Raw genomic sequence first — 5,287 nt, 5'->3', positions numbered from 1 at the left:
AATACAGCTGTGGGAGAGGCTAAATTACAAAATAACAATTTTGCATTTTACCATTTAGGCCTTTAGCGTTTTTTCAAACTTAACATAAGGTCTCCATCTTCACTGTTACTCCCTTTCTTTTCTCCTTTTAAATGTGAAAGAAGTTGATTGACAACATATTTCAACTTTATCAGATAGCTCAGACATGGTATCCTCGCTTAAAAAGTCTCAACTGTACACACATTATGTATTTTAAAATCATTAATTTTACATTTTTTTTCCTTAAAGAGGTCAAAGGATGCTTTACCTTGCAGAGGTAAGAAATAGAACATTGCACAAACAAGAAACTGGGATTCAACTCCCAAGTGCTAGGACACAAACAACCACCCTCCTGTACACAGAACCATTTCCATTTCTATTTTTTCTTGTTGTTTTTTATGAACATAGATATATTGCTTAATTCTAACTGCAGATCTGGTGGCTAAGATTAAAGAGGGATTTCACTACCTCTCCTTCTGGAGCATGACAAATAACCTGAAAGGATGAGCTAACCATACTGACTGGTACACTGTGTGTATAAAATCAATGTTAAAAGCACATGGAAAAAACAGTGCTTTCATTTGTACTCTACTGAATAGAAAAAGACAGATTCTGATTTGGTGAAATTTAAAAAGCTCCACACCTTCTTATGTGACTTCTTCCATTGGACAAATGATTAAGAATGCAGAAAATAATAGTTTGAATTTATAGTATAATGACATTTTCAAATGTCACTTGTCTAAAAGAAAGTCATTTCCTTTCATAGAAGAGCTGTCTGAGACAAGTTTAAAATTTCACCTGCAATCTGTCATTGTTATCATACCATGCAAATAAAATGAAATGTCTAAAGTATTTTTTTTCTTTTTCATTTATTTTTTACATAACACACTGCATGCTACATAATATATTACATAACCTTCTAACAGGAGTAGATGACCATAACTGAGTTATTTTTCATCAGTCATGGAAATGCTTCCTTATTAGATGTTCTTCAAACCCTTTGACACATAGTAATGATTAACTCCAGAAATGTGCCTATCTCCATCACAGTCGACTGATATGGATGATGGGCAATCCTGTTTTCCTTGCCTCCATTAGTGAACCTGTGGATGTAAGCAGTGGCCATTCCTGGGATGAGCGAGCTCATGCCCGATTCCAGGGAGAATCTTGAACCACATCTCAGCATGGTCACCTAGGTCAAAGCCCTAATTCTAGGCCCCTTAAAGGTGACCAGCTTCCCAGTAAACCCCTAAAGTATTTTTAATCCTCTGAATTGGACATAGTACTAATTAGGTGGGGAGGAAATGCTATTTGTAGTGTCAAAACAATAATATATTAGTGGATGACAATTTTTTAAGGGTCAAATTTCCTTGAAACTTTGAAGAAAATTATAGGCACACAAACTCATGCAATTGAATTTTGGGGGGTCGTGGAGATCCTGAAGCAGCCACATGACCATGATCCACAGAGAGAGATGGCCTGCTAGGTACAAAAGAAATCAGATGTGGACATGTAGGCACTGGCTCCATTTTTCTGGATCTTTCATCAGAGAAAAAGTAAGGATTCAGGTCACAGTTGGGATGCAGTAGAGAAAACAACTCGAAGTCAGGTATAAGCCAGCAGATTCCATCAGTCCCAGTGCTGGCCCTGCCACAAGCAACGTGGCCAGTGTAGGTCATTTAAACCAGCCCCGGTTTCGTTGTTTATAAAATAGGGACAGTAGTATGCTAAGAGTGTCTAGCCCTGTCCTATAGGACAGGCTTTTTTAGGCAAGATATATGGTTCCTATCCTAAGAAACATCAGAGAGAGAGTCCATCTTACTTAATAGAGATGATGAGACAAGGAATGAAGCAAAATTCCTGTTAAATGAAGAAAAAGTAACAGCCTCCATTGCCTAGGTTAGCAAAGCTTAGAGGATGTGAGGGCTGATCAGAACTCACTTCAAGGGCCGACCCCGTGGCAGTGCTCCCGCCGCGGGTTCAGATCCTATATAAGGATGGCCGGTGCGCTCACTGGCTGAGCACGATGCGGCCGGTCACAAAAAGACAAAAAAAAAAAAAAAAAAAAAAAAGAACTCACTTCAAATCACTAAAATTGAAATCTCTGTTAAAACACTAAAGGTAATTTTACTAAAGTGCCAGAATCATGCAGACACTATGGAAAGTACATTGTAGCAGAGGAAAAAAGAAAATAAGGATAATATCTATGGCATATAATAGACCAAATAACCAAGAGAGGCCACATAGTTTGTGTCCTTAAATCATGGCAATTCCCCACTACCTGTCAATTTACTTTTATATCAAAGACAATGCTAATTAATTTATTACCAGATTTCCAAGCACCAAACCAGAAAGGACGAAGGAAACCACATTAATAACACAAGAGAGGACAGTTCACAGTCTGTAGGAAAAATAATGAAAAAGTAGAACACACGATTAAGAACTAAAAAAAAAAGATCACAGCAGCCTGAAGTCACTTAGAATGAAGGGCAAAAACAGAACAGTTTCATAAACAATATTCATGGTAATGACCTTGAGTTGTTAAGAAATAGTAAAATAATGTTTGATATTCCATTTAGTGCTTAAGGTTACATGCCTAATTATCTAGAAGATTTACATGGAATCTCATATTTCCAATTCTGACAGAGTAGCTTGCTCTTTCAGTGGAGACACCATTGTATTTCTGCAGTGCCTTTACTTCTTAAGCTCATTCTCACCTTTTTTTCTCCTTATATCAGTCTTTTGGGTAGGGGATAAATACTGTAACTTCCATTTTAAAGATGAGAAAACTGAAACATCAGGCATGAAATGACTTTCTCAGAATCATCAATCTGCTTAGTGACAACCTCCTGATTGCTGGCACACACTTGAAGAAATAAACATTCCAGTTTGGGGGAAGGAGAGGAATGTTTCTTTTGCTTCTTAATTAACTGCATGACCATCACTATCTTTTCTTATGATTGTGCTCCAGAAAGCTTTCTCTTTGCCCACAAGTAAAGGAATAAAAGTTTCTTAGGTTAATTCAGAGAACACCAACCCTGTCTGGTTTACTCTGCCCAGAGTGCAATTTAGTTACTGAGGCAAATTTCAATGGACAGGGGACTGCTGATTTCTGCATTGCCACACACTCCTGTACACACATACATACAGCCTTTTTTGGCTTTTCCTCCATATTCTTCATCTTTTGCTGCAATTGGAATGGGAGAAGGGAAGGAGGTCAGGAATAAAACCACCCAAATACAGGACACTGGAAGTACTTAAAAAAAAAAAAAAATATATATATATATATATATATATATGTATAAAATCAAAGAATCTGATGTCAGTAAGCGTGAAGTCTGTTCAGTTTAAATTTGGCATCAGATTACACACTCTTGCCAACTTGATTTAGTGTGCACATTTGTGTTTTCCTTCGATTATCAAAAACCAAATAAAATGACCTTTAATAAGTTACTGTTATGAATGGCCTACTTTTTACTCTATTTTAATGCTTGCCTTTTATAAGAGTCCAAATAACCACAAATATAATGAAAATCCTCAGAGGACGTGAAGCTAGAAAAGAATGGGAAAGGGCTGACACAGAATCAGATGCAGGTGTGAGTGCTAGGAAGTCACTCTAGGACAACCTAATCAAAGTTCTCTTTTTACCCATTTGGAAACTGAGGTTCAAGTGTGAAGGGATTTGCCCAAGTAACTAATAACCAATAATCAATTTATAAACTATACAAGTCATAGAAAAGTGGTCTTGCATGGAATGCCAAGATCACTCCCTTAGAATGTTCTGTGAATCAAGGCAAACCCTCCCTTCCTCCTCCCCTTTAAGAAATTCACCATGTAAGATAAAAACAAAAGATTGGTGGTGGAGAGTGCATAGTAGGATACAAAGAGCTCTAAAGACTTCTGCAGACCTGGACTGGATCCAGATTAGTCTGTATAAACTTTGGGCAAATTGTTTAATTTCTCCAAGTCTCGGCTTCCTCATCTATGAAATGGGGAAAGTATGCTCCACCACTCCACATCAGCTCTCTGAGTTTTTGTCAGATAATGTTTTCATAAACTGCCTAGCACACAAGAAGTACTAAATAAATGTTGGTTCTCTCTCCTTAACTTTAGTTAAGTAAAAAAAAGAGAGAAATAGAGAGAAAAAAGAAAAAAAGAAAGAAGTTAAGCAAGTCAATAAAGAACTTAGTACGTCATTTATTACTTGGGGGCTGAATAACCAATATGTGGAACATTCCTATCTATTCCTAAACCACTCCATTCCATTTTTAGCTAGCTTCCTCCTGACACAGATGAATGAAATTAATCAAACTTTCAGTTCTAATTTTTAAAAAAGTTACGGGGGGGGGGGGGAAGAAAACCTATAAACTAATTCAGTATTTGTGATTTACCTATATTTCAATTATTTGTGCTATTTTGAGATGCTAATTGATTAAATTTATATAAGTATATAACATATAAATCATAAAAGATTCTAAGCTTTTTTTAGAGTATAAAACCCTACTATACGAAATAATTTATGTAGATACTCTGCCCTCAGGGAGGTAGAACATAACTCTTTCCTCCTTAAGCGTGTGCTGGACATAGTGACTTCCCTCCAAAGAGTACTGTATGGAAAGATGGTGGAAAAAGAGTAGCTTTACAGTGGATAAACCTGACAAACACTACTTCAGCCAGGTGATCAAGGTTCACATCAACAGGGATAGGTCATGTTGATAGTATGTACCCTTGGTATGATGTGATGAAATGGCTCTGTGGTCTTGCTTCCAAAAATCCATACCCCCAGTCTAATCATGAGAAAAGTAAGACAAATCCAACTGAGGAACATTCTATAAAATACCTGATCTTATGCCTTAAAACTCTCAAAGTCATGAAAAACAAGAAACTCAGAGAAACCATCACAGACCAGAGGAGCCTAAGGAGACATGACTATTAAAGGTAATGTGGTATCCTGGGTTTGATCCTGGAACAGAAAAAGGACATTAGGTAAAAACTAAGGAAATCTGAATAAAGTATGGACTTTAGTTAATAAAAATGTATCAAAATTGGTTCATTAACTGATTAATGTAAGATGTTAAAAACAAACTTGGTGTGGGAAATATGTAAACTCCCTGTACTATCATCTCAATTTTTCTATAAATCTAAGCCACTCTAAAAAACATAGTCTATTTTAAAAATACTGTAAGTCATTACAGTAACAGAACTATTTTAATAACTATACATTATACATTATACATTCCATTTTCTAGCAAACTTATTTTTCCACAGT

At 36.3% G+C, this 5,287-nt stretch overlaps 1 pseudogene; it reads right to left on the bottom strand.

Moving 5' to 3' along the window:
- Positions 1-998: 998 nt before the first annotated feature.
- LOC134377644 (NADH dehydrogenase [ubiquinone] 1 alpha subcomplex subunit 1-like) lies at positions 999-1,196 on the bottom strand (annotated as a pseudogene).
- Between the last annotated feature and the right edge of the window lie 4,091 nt (positions 1,197-5,287).

Source organism: Cynocephalus volans, chromosome 5 (assembly GCF_027409185.1).
Source record: "Cynocephalus volans isolate mCynVol1 chromosome 5, mCynVol1.pri, whole genome shotgun sequence".
Classification (NCBI taxonomy): domain Eukaryota; kingdom Metazoa; phylum Chordata; class Mammalia; order Dermoptera; family Cynocephalidae; genus Cynocephalus; species Cynocephalus volans.
Note: the sequence above shows the minus strand (reverse complement) of the source record. Positions and strands in the feature narration are given on the sequence as shown.